This window comes from Octodon degus, unplaced genomic scaffold (assembly GCF_000260255.1).
Source record: "Octodon degus isolate 3935 unplaced genomic scaffold, OctDeg1.0 scaffold00116, whole genome shotgun sequence".
Taxonomy (NCBI): Eukaryota; Metazoa; Chordata; class Mammalia; order Rodentia; family Octodontidae; genus Octodon; species Octodon degus.
This window is the reverse complement of record NW_004524692.1, coordinates 1,534,050-1,557,725: the sequence shown is the minus strand read 5'-3', so window position 1 is coordinate 1,557,725 and position 23,676 is coordinate 1,534,050.

Sequence of the window (23,676 nt, the reverse complement as noted above, 5' to 3'; positions counted from 1 at the left end):
TCTCAGGATACAAGATGGCTGCTCCATCCATCCAACATCGCTTCTTCACTCAATGAAGTTCCAAATTGGAAAGGGCTGGGGAAGTTGTCCCTAGGTGACAGGGTGAAAAGCATTTTCCAGAAGTGTCAATAGACTTCTTCTTGAGCCACAACTGAGTCACCTACACAGCTCTCAATTGTTTGCAGAGGAGTGTGGGATTCACATCACTGCCTTGGAGCACGGGTGGTTCTTCTCTCTGTGCTGCAGGAGGAGTCCATCCACCCTGAGTGTGCTCACGCAATATCCAGGATTCAAGAGGGGTGCTTTTAGCAAGGAGGACAGGAGAATTGGCAAGCAGTGAAGCCCACCATGAGGAACCAACCTCATAACCAAAAGGAAGGATTAAAGCAAAGAAAGGCATGCTACCATTCCACTGAGAGTTTCTTACACACCATGTAGTTTGTCCATATCCTTTCTAGCACTCACCACAGTCCTATGTGGTGGGTTCTGGTATGTTCACTTGCTGTTCTAAGAAATTAAAGCACAAGGATTGTAAGGCATTTACATACCAAGTTATATAGTACCTAGGTGGCAGGGCTAGAATTCCAACCCACATTAACTGACTTATCTATGAGCCAGATGGCTTTCAAACACTTGCCGCTATTTTTCCTTAGGGGAGACTAAACAAAGAGTTGTATCAAGTGCAAGCTGCCTTTCTGGACTACTGCTGTACAGTCCAGATCACAGGGAGGGCTGCAGGTCACCAGGTTGAAATCCCTAGGAATGAATGCTTATGGGCAGCTGGCAAGAACTTAATCCTTGTCTAATGCCTCCATCTTGGAGGCATTCTTCATAGCAGTGACAAGGTTGCTCCATGTTGGACCAACTTACCACAGCTAAGGAAATACATGAGGCAGAGTGACCACACAGATGCAGACCATGGCCCTTGACCAGGAGAATGTCTCTGGTGCAACTTGGTTTCCTTATGCATTAACTGCCAGAAGGCAAGAGCAAAAGCTACAGAAGGGGAATCTACTGGAGTTGATTTAAGAGAGACATGTGGATCACTTTCCATGAATGGGGTTTGTGTTCTGATTCAGTGCAAATGGTAAAAAAGAAAATATTATCAATCACATAGAGAAATGGAAATGCTCATCAGATACCTGATGGTTCTCAAAAATACTGTTAATTTTTGGGTGTGATAATGTTAGAGTGATGTTTGTATGAAGAGCCTACATTCAGCCATAGCTACTATTACGGTCTGTGCCTCGATGACCCCCAGAGCTTCATGAGCCTTGCCTCCTAAATGGGGCTTTGGGGAGGTGAGTGTGTCACAGGGATAGGACGCTCACCAGGAGGTGAGTCCACTGATGGATTATAGCTCAGTGACTTATGGGGAGCCGGAGCCTGGTTGGAGGAGGTAGATTGCTAGGGGCATGGCCTGGACCAGTGTACCCCCCAGCATCACTCTCTGGCTAGCTGCCACCCCATAAGCCAGCCTCAGTCAAGCCACGCTGCCTTGGAGCCAACCAGCTACAAACTGAAACCACTACAAACGAAGCCAAAATACATCTTTCCTCCTTCAAGTCGTAGGTGCCAAGCACTGCATCCCTGCTACAAAAAAGTAACTAACAGTTTCTACAGCATTTATATAAAAGTAGTATAATTTGTCTCAAGAAGACCTTAGAGCATAGGAAGTGGTTTGGGTACAAGAAGAAGTAAGATTGGTCACAAATCAATAGCTGTGTGGAGCTTACAATACTACTGTCTTTACTTTTTCGTACTATTTTTTAAATTTTGGGGGTGGGGCCAAGGAGACCTAGATTAAAATAAACCCATTATGTTGCTATAGCAACTACCTCCAAAGCTCCCACCTTCTTCTCTTAGTACAATGATCTTGGCTTTTCTTCCTTCCCCATCCAGCCTCTGTCATCTCAGAACTCTCCCAGCTGGCCCCAGCTTCCCACAGCATTCTGCCCCTTAGATCACAAAACCCTCCTATCAAGCCAATTGAGAACTTTTAAAGAACCCTCCAAAACTCTGCTAGAGTTCATAAGCACCACTGAACAGGAAGCAGCCAACCCCTCCACCTTCCCCAAGTGTCTGGGGACAACGCTGTTCTCATCCACCAGCTCCAGCCTCTCACCATCTAGCCTGAGGTGCTTTCTGAGTTCAGCAGCCAGCCCAACCTGATCAACCACCGCTTACTCCTGAAGCAGGATTCAGCCAGGGACAGGGAAAGCAGCAGATCAGAGAAGCTGGGAAGCCCTGACGTCCAAGGGAAATGCTGGGAACTCATGGATAGACTGGCCAGACTATTGGGGCCAGAGGGAGGAGTTATTTCTCTAAATCCTAAATCCAGATGATCACATCTCTGGCACAGGGAACAGCTGTTTGACAGTTGGGTCACATATTTCTCAAGCATGATTGGCTCAAATTTCACCCTGCTGAGGGGCAGGGATGACCCACTGGCTGACTCACCAGGGATGGGGCCTCAGCAGGTGGAGCTCCTGCTCAGGTTTCCCAGCCCTGACTATGCAGTGACCCTGGAGGAAGCGCTGGGAGGCACTTCCTCTCAGAGAGGCTCATGGGATTCTTAGGAGTTCAGCTGACAGGACCTTTGGGGTCAGTCACATCCTCCCACTCACCTACTTCAGGGTTGGTGTAAGCCGCAGATCTGAGCCCCTCCTTACACTACTCTTTACCCAGGAAACCCAATCCATGGCACACAAGGGACTGGGTTTGTATGGACCAGGCACCAACTGCTCATCCAGAAAGTTCTCCAGGGAGACCCAGCCCTGCCATCCAAATGCAGTGGTGCCCCCTAAGGGTCTGTGGCACAGGAGGTGAGAAGCTTCCCTGATAGCTGTGGGTGTGTTTCCCCCAAGCCAGAATGTGTTGACCTTCAGCAAAGTGACCTTCGCTTCTCCTTTGGAGTCACAGCTATGCAAGGGCAGTCCACTCTCTGCAAGGCTTTTTATTTTCCTTGATGCCTCGAGCCTGCTATACCCAACCTGGCAGGACTGTTCAGGCTCAGTTCTATGCCATGACCATGCTTCAGTGGGTCAGATCTGCTTACACAGTCAATGTTGATATGTTCTTTGGAAGTCACTTAGTGCAGTACCAATTAAGATAGAGTTCGAGTTTAAGACACCTGCCTTGACCTGGGCCATGCAGGGTCAGTGTTGTGAGCACTGTGCTGGGTAATTCTTTGCTCTGTGTAGTGTTCATTGGCTTTTCTGGCCGGTAGCACCTCTTTAGTTGTCATAACTAGAAATATCTCCAGACATTACCATGTGTCTAAGCCCCCAGGTGAAAACCAGTGAGCTGAGAATGATAGAAAACTCACAATCACAGCAGCTAGCCAGCCGTGGTAGTGTACAGCTGGAACCCCTGCACACTGAGAAGCTGAGGCAGAAGACTGCAAGTTGGATGCAGACTAACTTAGTGACTTAGTGACATCCTGTCTCAGCCTTTAAAAACTAATTTTAGAGCTGAGCAGGTACTTCAGTGTAAATACGCTGGGTTCAACCCTCAGTGCCCCAAAAAGCAGTGAAAAAATGTAGCCCTAAGTTCTTTTTCCCTCCTCATGTCAGTGAGGCAGCTCAGCTAGCCCAGTGGCTCAATGATCCTTAGTGATTGAGTGACTTCCTGCTGTCTTAGAGAAAGAAACCTGAGATTTCCCTTCATGACCAACAGGCACCAGCCACAGCCTGCAAGTCCAGCTCCCAGCCACCGGAAGGAAGGAGAACAGAGAGCGTGCTCCACCTCTGAGGACACCTCCCGAAGAGACACAGCGTGTGTAGCCCCTGGGCCGAACCAGTCAGCTGGTCACAGACGTCTGTAAGGTGAGCTGAGAAACACAGGGTGCATTCTGAGGGACCATGAGCCAGGCTGGGGGCTGCACTATGAACAGCAAAGGCCTTGTCTTTACCCGCCTAAGACCTCAGCAAGAGCCCAGAGTCATCACTACCTGCAGGTCCCGAACCATCCTAGGGACGGCTGAGCCCGTGTGGTCCCTGACGATGGCCTCCTCCAGGGCCCTTGGTCGTACTTCATTTTCTTTTATTTTTTATCCTTTTTTTAAAATTTTTATTTATTTGAGAGAGAGAGAGAGAGAGAGAGAGAGAGAGAGAGAGAGAGAGAGTGTGGTGTGTGGCCAGCTCAGCCCACCAGGGGGCGGGGCTGGCTGGCATGTGGTGCTGGGGGATTAAACCGCGGTCCCTGATGCCTTGCCAAGCTTGTTCTAAGTAGGTGCTTTAGACCACTGAGCCATCTCTCCAGCCCTTCATTTTCATATATCTGTACTTATCCCTATGCACGCTCACACATCTCTCATACAACAGGGTTATATTATATAATTATGCTGTGAGCCTGTCCTTTCAACACAATAATGTGTTACAAAATCTTCCCATGTCTCTCATAAACACATTGTTACCTACTGCTTGAAAGCCTGACTTTTGAGGCCAGCCAAAATGTGACTGGGGTTCCAGGTTAACCAGGGTGAAACTCGGGTAGCTAACTCCTTAAATCTTTAGTTTTCTCTTGTGTAGGATAAGTTAGCACTGGGCTATAATCATATGACCATTAGGAAGACTGCACTGACACTAAGAATGGCATTAGATTGTAGTGGCTAACAATTATGATGTAGCTGCCAGGTGCCACTTAAAGCGTGCTAGCCACTGTCATCTTCCGTCCAGTCACTGTAAATGGTGACCGTATTCCACTGCACCCACAGCATCCTGTGCTGTAATTTGTACTCCCACACTTATGTCTATGATCAAAACCCAGGTTCTCCTTGTATCATCAGGGTAGACAAGATCCTTGATCCTCGTAACTGCCAGAGAAGTGACCCCAGAAACGCAAAGAGGCAACTAGAAACTGTCAGCAGGTCAGCAGGCACAAGGCTCTCACCAGGTGGAGCTGGCCCACCTTGCACCCACCTCAGCCCAGGATCAGATCTACAGTAGAACCCACAGAGGCAAAGAAGCAGATTTCCTGAGCTCCCTCTGTTAAAGTGACTGTGCTAGGTGTGGAGGCACATGGCTGTGATCTCAACATTCAGGGAGGCTGAGGCAGGAGAATCACCATGGGTTTAAAGTCAGCCTGAGCTACCTAGTGATTTCAAGACTAGGCAGAATTGCAGAACCGCCGTCTCAAACACGAACAAATAAACAAGTAACTGTGTACTCTCTGCCATGCTGTTAGGCAGAACTCGAGTCCCAGCAACTCTGTAAGTGAATATCCAGGAGTCATATCGTGGGCAGCTTCTGAACTTGACTTCTTCTCTTTTCCTAACACGGACCGTCGCTTATTGAGGGCTAAGTGTGTGACGGGAAGTACATACAAATGCATGATGAATACTTGGCCAGCTTCGGCGGCTGAGGTGGTGGGAGAGCCTTCGCAGGGAGGTGTGAGTGGGGAAGGGCAGGGATGGCGGGTAGAAATCAGGGGCGGGGCTGCCCTGTGCTCCCTCTAGAGGAGGTGGTGTCCCTTTGTTTTGAAACTGCACCAGAGAAGATGCAATTCTGAGTTTAGCCACCAGATGGAGACTTTGCCTTTCAAAAAGAATCCTTTCCTGTCTCAATCAGCAGGTGCCAAAGGGAAAGAGTTTTCCAGGATGACCTCGCCACAAATCTGGAAGAAACTTGGGGCTCCTCTGTACCTTGCTGCCGCCGCTGGAGCCACTCCTCCTGCTCGGCCGCGGTGTCATCTGCTGCGGGGTAGCCTATCGCTATTCTCCATCCATGCTGACTTGTGGGCTATGTTTTCATTCTTTTTTGTTCCTTTTTGAACCAGACCAGTTCTTCCTCTCCCTGTTTCAAGACCAATTCCTCATCCCCTGTTTTTATTTCACGTTTAATTTGATTCTGTATATAAGCCCAATCAGGAACAGAGGACACAGTGGTAGGTCTCACTTCAGAAAGAAGTTGACTGACTGCCCTTTCACCTTTTTTCTGAGACATCCTGTCTTTTCCCCTCATGAGCACTAGGCCGGCCTCACAACCCATGAGGGGGAGGGGGACGTGCACGAACACGCAACCTCACGCATACGCACGCTCACCGACACGCCACGCGCACACACGCAATCACACGCACGCGCAGATCATGTCTGCTGACATTCCTGTAATTCTCATACTCCCAGCCACTCACCATGATACACGTGCGCGCACGCGCGCACACACACACACACACACACACACATCGTCTGACACATGCAGACACACTCACCGGTGCATAATGCTGAGGGAACTTTACCCCCATACTGATCCACACTCGATGTCACACACTTGCGTGCAAAAGGGTTGATTCAAAATACAATGAATGAGTAAAATTTTCTAAATAATATAAATGTAAAAAAAAAATTGTAACGTGAGCTGTGTGAAAACAAGCATCGAAGGTGAACCTAAAGTACAGTGGAGCACAGACACTGTTCCGCGTCATTGTCCACACCGCGCCTGGCACCAAGACTGCGGGAGCCCTGCGACGGCACGCAGGACACCCCGGGCCCCAGAGGATTGGAGCAGCGCTGCCGTGAGCAGTCACCTCTTTGGGCCGTCTGGCAAATCCCGCTCTGTCTCTACTACAGAGGATTCCCGGCTCGCTACTTCTTATTGGGGATATGAAGGAGGAAATATTGCACGAGTGTGTGCAAGAGTGTGCATGTGAGTGTTTGTACGCGACAGTGTGGGTGTTTGGTAGCTATCAGCCCAAGAAAAAAATATGGCTTAAAGTCATACAAGTTGAAAAGGATCCCCCGAATCCAACTCTTATATTTCTCTAAAATATAGGAGTTTTCTAGAATAAACGCTGTTACAAGAGAGTCCGCAAAGAAAGCTACAGTACCGAGAGAGCCCTCGGTCACTCTCAGTCGCTGGGAGAAGACGTCTGATGCCTGCATGTAAAGCGGGAGAGCTCTGCTTCAGCTTCCGGCCCCAAGACACGGATGCTTGGGGGAAGAAAGCTGGTTACTGCGGCCAGGAGCGGAGCAAGAAGGGAGGAGCTCGGGAGAGGCATGCGCACTCCAGGCAGCGCCCTCCTGGCCGGCTGCCTCCTCAGCTGGGCGCTCAGAGGGTCAGTGGGTCTAAGCCGTAACAGACCCCAAGGTCCCACTCTTGGAAGATGGCCCAGAGGCACAATCAGGGGCATTCTGGGCTAGTTGGACAAAAATTCCTGAGTCTTGCTAAATCTTCAGATTGCCTGGGCTGGCCTTAAACTTGTGATTCTCCAGCTGTGATCTCCCAGAGTGCTGGGGTGACAGTCATGCACGACCGAACCTGGTTTACGAAGGACCGCACTTTGTTAATGAGCCTCTACTTAAGCACTAACAGCTCAGGATCCCCTGTGCCTTCATCCATGCCCCACAGTGCAACATCCAGGTGCCCCTTGAAGGTAAAGACAATGCCTTCTTCATGGGTCATCCACAAACATTTGTAAGTGAAGCGTGCATGCCTGGCACCCCAGCACTCTTGGAGACTGAGGCAGGAGGATCACAAGTGGAAGCTTAGCCTGGGCCTGTCAGGAAAACCTGGGTACGCACTGCAGTGTAAAGGCTGTAGGCTAACTCCCCACTGCTGAGAAAAGAGGACAGAAATTTGTCACTACACACTGCTGGGAATGGGTGCTGGTGCTCGGTAGTAGACAATCACAGGTCAGTCTCCTGCGAGGAGGCAGGAGGCAGCAGAGGACTTGGGGCAGTTCCCTGGGGGCAGGGGGGCGCGGTGGCCACTAGGTCAGGCCCCAGTCAGGCCTTGAGCGCTTCGTGAGCGGCATTTGGAGGACGGATGCGATCCCTGCGCGCAGGTGGCTGGCGGAGCGGGATGAGAGGACGTTAGCAGAGATCACGCTGAAGGAAGGTGTGGCGCCTTCATCGCGGGCCAGCAGCCCTCTTCCCAGGGCAGACCCTTAAACAGCGGCTCCCTGGCCAAGCCCGGTGCTAGCGGGGCCTTGTGGTCCCTTCCTGTGCTCAGCTCGATAGCGCGACCAACCAGCACCGCGTGTCGTCTTTGTGACGTTTTTAAAGTTTTTTTCCTTTTTCCGCTTTTCCACCTTAAACCGAGCAGGGTCATGAAGATGTGCCAGAAACCGGCTGGGAGAGGAGCTGATCGTGGAGAGCTGTCGGGGCAGGCGCCTTCCTAGCCTTGGCGAGCGCCCCACTCCGCGCAAAGCGCTGTCACGACTCCGCGGCCGAGGTGATTAATTAGCGGCGTGGCCGTGCGGGGGCCGCATGCTGGCCTCCACATCTGCCCGCGACAGCGGGGGTCAATCTGCGGTGTCACTCCTTTCTCGTTCGCACCCTCTGAAGCCTAATCGGCTGTGACACGCGGGCCAGCTGTTGTGAGAGGTAGCGCGCGGCAGGGCGTCTTCCTGGCGCTCCTGGAGAGGGGGCTGCGTCCTGCCTGCCATGCACTGTGTCCCCGGGTCGGCCGGGCCTTGTTACTGGCTGTGCGCGTTCACAGCCAGCTCCTTTTCCCTGGCTCCTATCCTGGGCGCAGTGCACAAAAAGGGTCCAGAGAAAAGTGGGAGATCTGAGGGGTTGGGGGTGAGGGAGTCCATACAGGGGTGCTAGGAAGGACCGTGGCTCCCCAGCAAACAAAAATCCTCTGCCTTCACTGCCTGAAATCACCCTTCCACTGGTGCTATTATCCCACTTATTCCGGCCTAGGAACTCATAAACTAGGGGGTGGAGACAGGAAGAGGAAGGGAAGGGGGTAATTTTAGGCCTGGAGAGGGGAAAGATGCCAGACGTGGGGGTCCCTCACCCCAGAATCAGCTTGAGCACCAGAAGAAGGAGAACAAAACTATACAAAGGAAGAGAAAAGGGGGAAAGCAGCAAAGGTACTTTGCCTAGTTAATGGGGCAAATAAGACTCAAGAGAGAGCATATAGATTTTAAAAGTTGTCCTGTAGGAGGCAGGGCCTGGTGGCACATGCTGGTCATCACAGCAGCTGGACAGGCTGAAGCAAGAGGTTTTAAATTCAAGGCCAGCCTGGTCAAACTAGTGAGTAAATACATATCCAAAGGGCTGAGGGGGGCCGGGGAGATGGCTCAGTGGAATAAGCACTTCCCTGGCAAGCACAAGGGCCTGAGTTCAATCCCCAGTTCTGCCAAAAAAAAAAAAAAAAAAAAGACTGAGGTTGTAGATCAGCACAGAGACTCTCAGTTCAATTCCCATTACTGCAGAAAACTAAAAGAAAAAAAAAAAAAGGCTTGTACCACCACTTAAGTATACCTTTTCACTCCTACTCAGCACCAGGGCATCACAAAACAGACTGATCACACAGTCTAACAAAATGGCCAGCGAGCTCACCCATCTAGACTGAGGACTGGAAGGGGGCAGGGAGACAGGTCCTATACTAAGTCCTCAGAAAGCAGCCAAGCACCCCTGGCCCCTTAGAGCAGGCTGAGAGGGCTCCCAGACATCTCCTGTAGAAGATCCTTGTAGTTGAATCAGGGGCCAATCTGCATGATGGGTTCATTGTTTGGTTCATTCAACAACTTCAACTTCGAAGGCCTGAGATCCACAGGAGCTGGAGGACTCCACAAGTAAAGCCAGGAGACAAAAGGGAGAGGGGCATGGCTGCCACCAGGCTTGAGGTCAAGTGAGGGAGTCAGGCACAGCCGATGGGGATGGCCCTGAGGCCTCCCGATTGAGGACACATTCGGACAGAAGGTCCTGGCAGGCTGCAGGCAGGACTCACTAGCAGACACAAGTTTGTATCAGGAGTGCTGCAGGCCGCTAATGCCAAAGACATCATGACAATCACCTGCTCCCCTAAATCTCAGGAGCCAGGGAAGGACCAGAGCAGAGGGTCAGGTAGGCAGATGTGGGCATCTGTCCTTCTCCTTCCATGCACCAACCGCAAGTCCTCCCTTTTTTTAGAGACCTGGAGGGAAAGCTGGGCCTGCCTGGGGGGCAGGGGCTGCGAGAGCCCACAGGTCCCCTCAGCCTGTGTGGCAGTAACACCCTCATTAGGATGGAAGGGGCTTCAAGGCCCAGGTCACGGCAGCCTCTGTGCTGGGCCCGGCAGCCAACCACGCTGTCAGCAGTTTGAGCAACAGCAGTAATTGCCTGTCCAGCTGAGCTCCTGCCTCACACCTCACTTCTCATTAGCCCCCTGCTGGCCTGCCACCCTGGCAGATGAGGAAGTGTTGAGGCTCGCTCAGCCCAGCTCCCGCTCCAGGACCAGTGGCAGCCCTCCCATCCCTCCCCTAACTATGGGTACAGTGGCTTTGTCCCTTTCTTAGTCCTCCAGCCCTTGAACCAGAGAACTGAAAGTGGGAATGAGAGATCAGCCCCATCCTCAGCTCCCTTGCATGCAAATATTCTGCCATCCCTGCTGGACAGAAAACAGTGTTCTCCATTTACTCTTCAATGCCCAGAGAGAAGAGGCAGGTGCTGCTTAGCTCAGGGTCAAATGGAGACCAGGACTCACATGTCCTTGAATTCACCTCAGTTTGGATCATGCAGGAAGGGCAAGACACCTTGGTGGGGAGGGAGGGTGCCTCTGGGATGTTTGCCATCTTCCCAGGAGGGGTGACAACCCAAGTGCAAAGGGAAGTGGCAGCCCAGCAAGTATAACAAGGATTTTGAGGTTGGTAACACCAGTGACAAGTGGGTTGAGCTCAAAGAAAATGGGAAACTGGAGCTTGACAAATGTTCACCCATCTTCCAGTGTGTGATGGGCTAGCACTGCAGCGTGGAACCCAGGAGGCATGGCCCTTGATTTTGAGGAGGTCACGGTATGCAGGGGTGAAGACCAAGACCTGTGACATTCCAGCAGGGAGGACAGTGGGGACAGGGACCTCAAGTAAGGAACAAGCTGAACAGGTTGGTGCTGGCAGAGAGCAGCAAGCACAGTGGGTGGCTGGAGGGCAACACACAATGGGCGGACGGGGGAGGGCACACTAGACAGCAGATGCCTTAGGAGCAGGGACAGCTGGGCAGGCACCTGCTCTGGCCTGTAGTGGTCCTTGACAGTGCACTCTTCCCTCCCCATGTCCAGTGAGCAGGATGCTCCAGCTGTAGCTTCGCAGAGCTGCCTCAGGCTCCCCGCTCCTCCGCCTCCTCTTCCTCCTCCTCCCAGATGCTTCTCACTGAGGCTCTGTCATCTTTGCACCTAGCTTCAGGAGCTGCACCAGGGATGCTTTCTTTGACAGTTGTAGTCAGATGCTTATCTCAGGGATTTGTATACAGAAATTTCCAAGAAACTTTTGGAAAATTAAGAAAGAACCAATCATGATCTATTTTACAACTGTGTATCAGCAAGAAACAGGCTTTCTAGATGTACAGTCACCTCATGCCTACCATCAACACCACCTCCCAGGGCAGCATAGATGTTTAATGTAATGAGCTGAGCAGCACTGTGCACATCTAATGGGCAGCGATGATTTAGGTTCTTGGGTCCAAGTCTTCACAGCTGCCCCTTCCAAGTGCAGAGCCAATGTGCTGTGGAGATGGCTCTACTGGCTTCAACCCCTCAAGGTCACCCAAGCAAGTGTGAAGACAGAGAGTCAACGCTGAGTCAGGTGCAGCGCTGTGAGAGAAAAGGCGATGGCTGACACTGAGGTGGTGGCAGATCTGAGAGCACTGCCACCTGCTCAGCACCTCCTCTTAAGGCACACACAGTGTGCTGCCAAGGGCTGGGGGCAGCCGTCCGTCCCGGTGATGTCTCCTCTTCCACTTGCTTGTCTCTTTGGATGACATTTTTGACCACCTTTCATATCTTCCAATAGCAGCTTTTCTTAAATTATGCTTAGTGAAAATCTAAACCTGGGCACTTAATTTAATAATAAAAATGATAAAAGTCAGGAAGGTTCTAGTTCTGTGGTCGTACAAGCTTTGGAAACGTGATACCTATGTTCTCCTTCTGATGGTCCACTCTGCACATTATTGGAGGCTCTGAGAAGTCCTGCACTTGGGGTAAAGGTGGCTGGCTTAACGGATCTTCAGCGATAGCATGAGGGACTGTACCTCGTCAGGCTGCTGTGGAAGATCCAGAGCCTCCCCAGTCAGAGTCGTTATTTGATGACAAAGGCGAGGCAGATGGCAGCCCCACTGGCACTTCTGAAATCACATCACATGGGTGACCACCTACTCCACTCCACGTGACCAGGCAGGACAGAGGGCTCAGAAAACTGTGGGGGTAGAAGAGGAACCAGGCTTCTCTTTAAAAATTAAAAGCATGCTCTTTTGTTGAAAATCGAAGCATAGCCACTCAAATTATTATGTATCTTACACATTTTAGCTAGGAAAACAAACAAAAGCCCATGCGAACACAGAAAAAGACAAGCAGGGTAGTAAGAAAGCCCCATTTGGTCGAGTCCAAATTTGCGCTCAGCACCTAACTCTTTGGCTAAAGTGCTATGTGTGACCACAGTCATATCATGCTGCTTCTATGTCTGCAAACAAAATGACGATCAGATTGCAGTAAGAGACTTTGTTCCATCCTTTCTTTTACTTAACAAGCATTTCGTTGGGGCTTCCTCTGGGCAAAATACTCTTGCACTGAGAAAGAAGAGAGAAAATTTAAGCAGAGAAGGTATCCTTTAGCTTGCCCTGTTGGAGTCTGCAGAGTGTAGGACAGTGGCAATGTCAACTGTAAGAAATGTGATTTAAGAGGAAGGGCTCTCAGAGACCAGGTGACCCAGCATCTCTCACTGGCCTATGAAGAAACTGAGGCTCAAGGAGACTGACAGGTTGTGGGAGACACCCATATTTTCAATCACAAAGCTGAAGTTAACGCCTCTTCCTTCTGGACCTCGTCAAGTTGGACTGTGGACAGAGCCCTAACGAGTTGCCGTAAAGGGCTATGAAGGCTCAGAGCTAAGGCCTCTTTAAAAGGAGGTATTTGGGCTGCATCTTTAAAGATGTATCAGATTTTGTTGGGTTGGGGCAAACCCTAAGTGTTATAATGGTTTGGATAAAAACTGTCCCCCAAAAGGCTCCTTGATGGAGTCGCTACAATGATCAGTAGATTCTCTCAGTGATGAGTTCAAAGATGGATGTGCTATTAGTGAGTGGGGTCTGGTGGGAAGATCTGGGTCACTGCATGTATGACAAGGAAGGGCGTATCATCATCCTCTACCTGTCCCATGTCCTCCTGTGTGTCACATCTGCTTTGGATCTAGCAGATCATGGACCAGAACCTCTGAAACCAAGAGCACAAATCAAAATTTTCTCTTTTAGGTTGCATGCATCTGATATTTGGTCCTGGTGACAAAAAACAGTGATGAATACACTGAGAATGAAAAAGCATTCCAGAAGGATGGGATAGACAGTGAATGAAGGTTTCAAATAAAAAGTACAGGAGGGCTTGGGTATACAGGAAAATAGTCCACTTTTTGGTTAGACACTTGATAGAGGAAAAGATTTTTGTAATGGAATTGGCCCTGAAGAGTAAGCAGAGCCATTGAGAATCAGTCCAAGGAGCCAAGTGGGTCAGTGTGGTCTGCCGAAGCCCTACATAGGAGCTATAGAGCTCATTCTGTCATCCAGCCTGAAGGTAACTGTTCAGAGGAAGAAGGAGGATAACACAGCAGGGAACACAGAGGTGAAATGCCAGAGGCTTAGAAGGTTGAGCAGAGTAAATAATGCTAAAGTTCACAGAGGCTGGACAGATAACTTAGCGGACTAAAGCACATGCTTAGGCAGGCACAAGGACCAGGATTCAATCCCCTGCTTGCCATGCCAGCTCCACCCCCAGGGCACACTGAGACAAGAATTGAGTCTGGGCATGGTGTTGCAGGCCCATAATCCCAGCACTTGGGAGGCTGAAAACAGGAGGATCACTATGAGTCCAATCTGTGTAGTGAGATCCTGTAGACCCTGTACTAAATATATGTAAATTAGTAGTAGTAGTAATAATAATAATAATAATAATAATAATAAACTTCACAGAGCCCAGTGTAGCCAGTGAACAGTCTTAACTAAAAGGAATAGAGAATGAAGACAATTAATACCCTTTCCATGAAAATTTTAAGTGGCAACTTATATGTCATCAATCTGTTGAGAACTTAAATAAAAAGGAAAAGGGTTATAAACACTAAAGCATCTTTTAGCCCTTGGGATAATAGAAACTCCAGGGAGAGAATTCCCCTCAAAGCCTGGAATTACCAGAATATTCAAAGGAACACTAAGTATTAATCTCATTCTGCCCAGGAGATGCCATAGTAATTATCTCAGGCTGTATCCCTCTAATTCATGCCCTTTCCCTTCAAAGTGACACAGGTGTCCATATATGTATTTAAACTGCTATAAAATGTCTCCCTGTGGAAGGCCCTGGCAATCAAACCAGTTTGATCAAAGTTTGTACTTTCTAAAACTTTTCGTGTCATCTCTTGCAATAGGATCATCGGGAGTTCAAGACCAGCCTGAGCTACAAAGTGAGCTCGAGGCCAGCCTGAACTGCAAAGTGAGACCCTGTATCAAAAATACTAAGAAAATAAATAAATAAATGAATAAATAAATAAGAGGGAATACTTTTGAATAGGTGTCTTAAGTATTCTTTCAAGCTGATCAGTTGGATCATCTCATATTTAAATATGAACAATCTGAACTGAATATTGTGGTGCTGCCAACTACTCAGACATTATCCACTGTAAAGATGCTAATGTGTGTGTGTGTGTGTGTGTGTGTGTGTGTGTGTGTGTGTGTGTGTGTGTGTTTAGAACAGGGTCTACAGGGTCTCACTGCACAGATCAGACTCACAGTGATCATCGTGTTTTCAGCCTCCCAAGCTCTGGGATTACAGGTGTGCACCACCATGCCCAGTCTCAGCTGCTGGCTCAGGGCACCCCAGGGGTGGGGCCAGCATGCCTTGTGGTGCCAGGGATCAAACCTCAGTCCATGCATCTGCCTAAGCAGGTGCTTTAGTCTGCTGAGCTATCTGGCCAGCCCACTAATGTATTTTTATATGATGAATGATATACGTACTTGGTATAATGGTGATGCGGATTTTAGCTGAATGAAACTCTGGCTTGGGTGCCTTCCCCAAATTCATTCTCATGGCTTCTGCCATTCCTGTGCAGAGCTATTCTATCCCAACACACACACTCCCCCAGAGAGCCCTTCAGCTGCTGCCAGTGAGGCTGTGAAAACACCTTCATTCCCTGTGACCACTGGGTTGCCTGCTTGTAGCTGAGAGAAAAGGAGACCTGAAGGACCCAGGCTTCTGCTCAAAGCACAAAATCCATAAGTCTTTTCTCATAAACTCAAAGGAAATGAAAGGAAGAGGAAAACAAAGAAGAAAGGAGATAAAGATAAATACAGGAAGAAAAAGGATTCAGGATTGATTCATTCTAGCGTCAGAGATGCTTTGCAGAATAACTAGAGAAGCCTGGATGTTTGTGTGTGTGAGGCAATCACATGTGCTTCTCACAGTAGTAATTAAAACCTCTCAGTCAGATGCTATAGAGAGATTAGTTGTCACATTGTGTTAAAGGAATCCTTGCCTTATTCCCTAGAAGGGGACAGACTGCCTGCCGTCCTGTCATCTGTTCCTGGGCTAGAGTGACCCTCAGCCAGAATGCCTCACTGACAGATCCTCTGCAGCCAGGGAGTGTTCAGTCTGGAGAGAGAGAGAGAGAGAGAGAGAGAGAGAGAGAGAAATTGCGAGCGAGAGAGAGCAGATCGCAACGACATACGTAGCTACTCTGATCCTGGGCTCCGAGGACTACCCTCGTTTACTTCAGCAAGATCCTGAATGCTGCTTAGAAATTCTTACTTTTCAATCTTGCTTTTCAGAAGACAAGCTGGAAAGTTCAACAGGCAGCCAATAGAGGCAGGCGCGGGAGTGGTAGTGGAGTCCTGCTCCAGAGAGAAGCCTGGCCTGGACCGCAGAGCAGGGGGCTTCTGGTGCGCAGTCCTTCCAGGGAGCATGAGATCTCGTAGGATTCGTTCGACAGCCTCACAGACAAACTGAAGAATCTCTTGGTCCCAAGCCAACAGCAATCTATACTTCTATCCAAGTAAAATAGATTTTGTGGGCAACAGGCTGAATAAAGAACACTGAGGTCCTGAGATAATCTTTTATTACCAAACATCCAGGTGACTCAGTCAAGCATTCTGAGAGCTTTCTTAAAAGGAAAATCCAGCCAAATCAAATGTTTTTATTTTGTTGAACTGACTGCTATTTTGATTGAGTTGATGGAAAAAAGTGTCAGTCCTCGCCTGAAGGACTCCCAGGTACTATCCTGGTAGTCCAAGGACACCTGTTCTCCACCCAGGATCAGTTATTTCTGTCGTAACCAACCTGCAGCATGTGTGAGGCAGTAGGCTGTATGTGCCATCAAAAGCTCTGAAAAGGTTATCACTCCTGATTTATTTTTACTTCATTTTAATCAAATTTGTCTTTATACTCTATTTATGTAATACATTTGCCTGAAAGCTACCTGAAGCTTTTGGAAAATTTGTCTCTGTCACCATCAAGAAACTAAACAAGCAACTCAGAGAACTGGTAATGGAACCATAGTTTTATATGAACAATAAAAATAAACTGTTTGCAAATTGTACATCTAATAAAGGGCTGTGTGCCTAGAATGTACAAATAATTCCTACAATTCAGCCATAAAGTAACTAATAATGAATAACCCAGTTTTCAACTGGACAAAGGACCAATGCAAACATTTCTCCAAGGGAGATGCACAAATGGTCAATAAGCATGTGAAAGACGATCAATATCAGCAGTCATCAGGAAAATGCAAATCAAAACCACAATGAGAAAACACCTTACACCCACTAGAAGGGCTGCAATAAAAAGAACAGCACAATACTATGCAAGCTCATGGAGAGAATAACACTCTCATACAAAGCTGGCGGCATTTCAAAATCATGCCACCACTTTGGTATGCAACCTGACATTCCTCGAAAGGTTAGAATTACCATATAATCCAGAAATTCCACTCCTAGGTATGTATCCAAGAGAAAGCAAAACATACACCCAGGTAAAATCTTGTACCTGAAATATTCAGTGCAACGTGACTCACAATAGTCCCAAATGGAAACATCTCAAATGTTCATCACTGGCTGAATAGATAAACAAATATATCAGTATACACAGAAATAGCATCATTTGCCTACAAAAAGCGAGGAAGGATTATACATGCCATAATATGGATAAACCTTGAGAAAAGTTATGGTAAGTAAAATAAATCTGTCACTTAAAATTACATATGAGATAATTCCAGCTATATACATTGTCTAGAGTAGGCAAAGCTACGGAGACAGAAAATCAACTAATAATTTCTAAAAGATGAAAATTGAGGAATTTATTCACTGGAGGAGGCTTTTATGCAGATGATGATGGTGAAAGTGTTGTAAAATTAATTACAATGATGATTGCACAATTCTGTAAGTGTACTAGAGCCAATAGAATTATACACTTTAATAGATAAATTATATGTTATATTAATTGCATTTCTATAAAGCTGGACAGGAAGAAAAGAAAAGAATGAAAGAGAGGGAGGGAATGCTGGTTCATCTATCCATGAGTTAACTTTGTTCTTTTTTACAAGGATATTAATTAATACAAATTGATTTGAGGATGATGATAATGATGACAACCTTGATCTTGGAGATTTCTTGCTTTAAATTCATGCTGTTCTCCCAGGAAACATTTGGATGCAACTACACAACTATAGAAAACTGAAACTCAGTTAGAATCACTGGGACTGAGTCCCGTGGGGGTGGGGGTGGGCACTATACGTGTCTTGGCCTAGCTTTATGTATGTCCCTCGGGATGGGCCGGTGGACTCGGTACCCCTGAAGAATCCACTCCAAGGGTTTTATCTGCCTCCCTTTGCTTTACCACTCACTCATCACTTACAGGGTTGTGAGTTCTCTCAAGTCCAAGATATGTTCCTACAACTTACATTTTCAGAACTACATCCTACATCCTATGAGATAACTTGGAGTTCATTCGACTCAATAATGGCAAGACACCACTTTTTGATTTAAAAGAGTCTGTGCCCCTCTTCTTGTGCAGAAACCAAGCTTCAGCTAACCAGCAGGTGACTGAGTGTGGTGGTGTGATTAAGTTCTGGTGGATGGAGTAGGAGCAGAAATGACGTCTGCCACTCCTGGGCATTCTAAATTGGCGTATATTCTTGCCTTTTAAAAAAGACACCCAGTTATCCAAGCTAACCTGCGTATATACGTATATATTTTCCCCTCCTTCTTTCTTTTCTCCTTTCCCTCACCCCAGTTGTTCCTTCCCTTTGAACAATTTCTTTCCCTTTCACAGTATCTATTGTACCTTTCTGATTTTACTTACTCTTCAGGTTCTTGCACTAAGGAGACAATATGGTGTTTACACATGGGAGTCTGCTTTATTTCACTTACCAGTGAAATACCAGTGCTTTATTTCACTTACCAGAGACTGATGTAACAGTCACTAGTTGCATCCATTTACCTATAAAAACCTCAAGTTTACCTTTCTTTGTAACTGATTAATACTCCATTGTATAAAAATACTGCAACTTAAATCTGGTAATATGAACAACTAGGTTGGAGACAACAATATGCAATACAACCACCAATGTTGGATTTCTATCACCTTATTTAGTGAAATGTGTATCATTTCTAATGAGTTTGTTTACTATTTTTTATTCTCTTAGAAAAGATGCACAAGTTAAGCACCATAGAAAGCACCTTTGTGCACAAAATAATGTAGTGCGTGTGTGTGACAGTGGGGATTTAGAGGGCTTTCACACTGGGCCACAACTTCAGCCTTCAGCCTTTTTATTTTCTTTGAGATAGTCTTGCTAAACTGCTAAGTTGCCCAGGATGAGCTCTAATAGATGATCCTCCTGGCTTAGCCTCCCAGAGTGCTTGGATTACAGGAAGAATAATGCATCTTAAGAGGACAAAGTTGTCTTACAAGCCCTGAGACACACAAACACCACTGGACTAATACTAGAAGAAAAGGAATTTGTATCTGATTTAAGCCACGGCATTCTGGAATACTGTGAGTTTAAGCAACTCACATGGTGTTTCAGCTAATATAACTAGACTATCAGGTGAACCAAGCCCTAAATCAAATGCTGGTTTTTCATTCCTACAGCCTATATTTCTCAAAAAATATTTAATTGCATAAAGCATCCTGCTCTTATGAAATATCCACAACCAAGGCATAGTGAATTAGAAACACTGTTATGGAAATTATTGGATGGTTAGCTGATTGCTAATCAAGATGAGTTAAAAATGACACCAACATCCACTAAACATTTTAATATTTATGCAATACTTCTCAGAAGTCCCTTGAGAAGAAAGGGGTGAGGCTCTTTGTCCTGTTCATGAGTGGTTGGACTTCTGAGGGTCATTCTGGACCATGAGGATGACAGGCATGCTTCAGGAATCATAGAGCAGAAATCTGGAGGCAGGATGGACCCTTTAGCAGCCTCATGAAGCCATGGTAAATGCCTAGCCTGCTTGCTTTCTGTCTTCATTTCTGTGAAAGACACTGTAGGCCTCAGTCTGTAACTTTTATGGGAGGAACGGAGACTGTTGGTCAACTTAGCACTGTTGAGTAAGGAGTGATCAGTTACAGTGGATGAACAGAACAAAGCCAGTTAGAAAGCTTGGCGAAGTATCTCCTTCAAGTTACGGAAAGGCTTAAGGAATATTTCTACTCATAGCAATGAACAACTCTCTTGTAACCAGAATTCATGCAACAACTGAGTGTATCATTTCTATCCTCTCCAGTGATACTACAGACTACTGACAACTTAAAACTTTTGATTCTGATTTCAAACATCACAAGTTCAGTGTATAATGCCTCAAGGTACATTACCATGAATAGAATCACTATGGTTTAATCGGTGGTTTTAGCCGCAAATAATTAGCTTATGTCCTGGCTACAATTTTCTTGCCTTTATTGTTCATATTCTGCAATTAGTTGAACTAAAATTAACCTGCAAGAATGGGCTTCCAACTGTGTTCCTTTACAGATAGTGCCAAGGTTGGCATTGTGTACCTTACCAAGGTCTGAGTCAGAGGGGATTTGAAGTTCATGTACCAGGGCTGTAAATTTTTATATTTCCTAAGGAAAATTCCACCTGCTCTATCTTAAGACAGCATATGGAATCTTTGAAAGTCCTGCTGTGGATGGTAGAAAAATGACTGAATGACTAAATAAGTGCTTGTTCTATTCTTTAAAACGATTTAAAATAAGACATGAAGTATGATCATAGAAATAATAAACTAATTATAAAATAAAATAACCAGTACTATGCTTTCATTGATTCCTCAGTAATTGAAGGCTTATAGTACGCAGTTGTTGCTCCTGAGCCAGGACTACCTGACTGAGCCCAGGATATCTCAGTGACCAGTTGTCTGGCTCATGCAATTGAGCATAAGTGGTGTGGGTTACTTCCAACCTAGGACTGTTAAAGTCTTAACACTTCTGCTTTCCTTCCACTGTGAACTTGAAGACAAAGATGGTGGTGCCAAAGTACGGAAGGCACTTGAGACCTTGAATAACCATTTAGCTGGGAAATCTTTCATAAAAGCCAATGAACAAGGAACACCACATTGGATTTTAGTGTGAACAAGAAATCCACTTTTTTTTCTGCAACTTTCAACCTGCACTAGCTAATACTAGCTATACAGAATTAAGGATTGTAATGTTTTTATTTGTTATGAACCACTATTATTACAACCTTATTCCATTGTTATGTAGCTCTACTAGAAAATATTGGGGGTTTGTGAAATCCCTTTGGGGATCTTACAAATCCTTCTTTATACAATAAACCCTCCTCAAATTAATTGTATTTTGGCAAGTGTCTCATATGTATATTTGCAAATTAAATGTTTTTCATAAACAATTGCCTCATTTGCTGAGTGCAACATTGGAAAAGATAGCAAATGAGGCCGTTGAGTATACAGGCATGTTTAATGGAAACATTTCTGGGTGACATGGAGTGCAGAAACTAAAGCAAAGGACATCCGCCAACCGAAGATGGCAGCTCGGAGGGCCCATCCCCAGAGCAGTCACAGCCACCTCACATAGCCACCTGTTCTAGCCTACCCAGACTCACAAACAAAACTGTATTTCCAGACAAGGGAGCACTCAGAAATCACACTCCCTTGTCTCTGCTTGCTGTCTCCACTCTCTCATCTTCTACCCCTCCCCCTTCCAGTTTGCAGGACGTTGAGCATGATCTTTTGCAAGGTTTTCTTCCTACTAAATTTTTGCTGTATCTTCAGTTTTCTTTAAAGGGCTTTAGAATGGTTTCTTTGCCTTTTGTGTCTCTGCATCACTCCGTCTTGTCTGGGGCTTGATTGTGCCCATATGCGAAACCAAAAGAAAAGTGTTAAATACCCACATTTATTGGTCTTCCTCTATCAAACATACTGAAAACTCTAGCACTTAGAGATAGTGCCATAGTCTCATGTAATAAGGTCATGATTTGTCCATCTCAAATGTTCTTATGTGTGCTTGTATAAGATGAAAGTTAGTCTATTTTTATGTTTTAGTAAGGTCTATGAATAGGACACTTCAGACGCCCATCAAAGAATAAAAATATTGAAAAATGTAAAACGGAGAGGATGAGGACAGCTCTTACTGACAAGTGAAAGAAGTTTCCAGAACAACACTTTTCAAGTTCAGTGCTGTCAAATTTTTCCAGTTTACTTTCATTTATAACATGCTGATTAAAAGCTGATAAGCCATTTTCATAAACCACAAATAGACTCAAGTTCTTTTCCTTGAAAACTGCCTAATTTAGCCTGTGTTACCCCTCCCCTTTGTCCTCTTTCCTTAAATAAAATCTTCACTATTCAACGGCTATGGTAGGTGGACCTGAGGATGCACATCTGTAACCCCAGTACTCTAGGAAGTTAACCAGGAGCATGGCAAATTCAAGTACAGCCAACTAACTTAGCTACTTAGCTAAAGCCTATCTCAAAATAAAAAAAAAAAATAGAATAGAATAAAACATAGGAATATAGACCAATGTGAAGACTTTCATTCAATACTGGGGTAACACACACACACACACACACACACACACACACACACACACAGTGAAACATGGTCTCAGCTACTTCTCCTGTTTGGAGAACTGAGTCAAATTGATACTTTTATAAGAACATACAAATTCTTAGTCTTAAAACTAAAAGAATTCTAAAAAAAAAAACCTAAAAGAATTCTCATATATCTTTTTCTTTGAAGGGATTATTTGTAGGTCAGCTCAGAAAGGTAAAGTTTGGCATAGCTAGTCAGAGGATTTTGGGACCAGGAAACATGGTCTTTTGACACAGGATCATTTCTAATTACCATCCTACTATTTTCCTAAATGAGTAAACAGTGTTCTCTGGTAATCTATTTCAAGACTGAGATGTAAGAAAAACACTTTCAGTAGCAAGGTATTTTTCATCTAGAAGTTCCTCAGATTATATTCACTGATAGACTTGCTTGTACTGGTCTATGTATTTGTAAAGATCAAATAAGATAATTTCATTTCATGAAGTTTCTGTTCTTTTACACAGTTCTATGGAGTTTTGCCTTGTTGTGGTGGAGGTAAAACATATCCTAAAACCTACCATCTTAACTATTTTTTATATTTTTTACAGTACGAAATAGTACTAAAACAGAAAAATTACAAATGATACAGATTTCCACTTAAAGAAATAATATGAATGTCACAGTATTTGCTGTAATGCACAGTGTTGTCTTCAAACTAGTTGTTCATTATATCAGATATATGTATATGAAATTGGGAGAAAGAAAAAAAAGAAGTATATGAGAAATTAACAACAGAAAAAAGTCAAAGAATTAAAAAAAAGGATTCAAAGCGAGCACTAACTGCTCCTCTCCATAGACCAGCATATATCCTCAGTGTAGTTGTGCAAACTATCCTGTTTATGTTCGTAGATATGTCTCTTTCCCACACTCCCTCTCCTGTCCTCCTCAACTCAGTAATTCCTTCCTTTTGAATAAGTTCATTCCCATTTCCTAGTATCTATTGTACCCTTCAGATTTTGTTTTATCTTTCAGGTTCTCACACTAGAGAGACCAAAACCATGTTTACACATGAGGGTCTGATTTACTTCGCTTAAGAGTATGGTCTCTAGTTGTATCCATTTACCAGCAACAGTCTCAATTTTATCCTGTTTTATAGCTGAATAGTATTCCACTGTATAAAAATATCACATCTTCTTTATTCCTCAAGAATAAACACTTTAATTATTTTAAGTCTACAGTTCATGGTATTAAGTACATTCTTATTGTGGTGCAGCCCTCACCACCCTCGGGCCCCAGAATTTTTTTCCATAATTTTATTGAGAAACAAATAGCAATGAGATAGTTTCAAACCAAACTGATAGGACAGTTTCAATAATTAACACATTGCATGCATTCTTCCTAGTGGTTAATTGCTGTACATGATGCGGACATGAGATCCTATTTACAAACACTATTAGAACAAATCCCTCTGTTCAGTAAGAGAATGCAACTATATATCTATCTTAACATTTTGAATACACAGAAACAAAATGGACATTCATCTGTATCCCCTTTTTTGTTAAGTTCCGTTATTTGAATATTATAGGTGTGTTAACTCAGCAAAATATTCCAAAAGAGTCTAGTAGCCCATAATAATATTGGGTCTTCCGCTTGACTGGCAATGTCAGAAATTGTTGACCTGAGTCTCCTACAGCTCAACATAACAGCATGGCTTTACTTCTTATACTTCGTT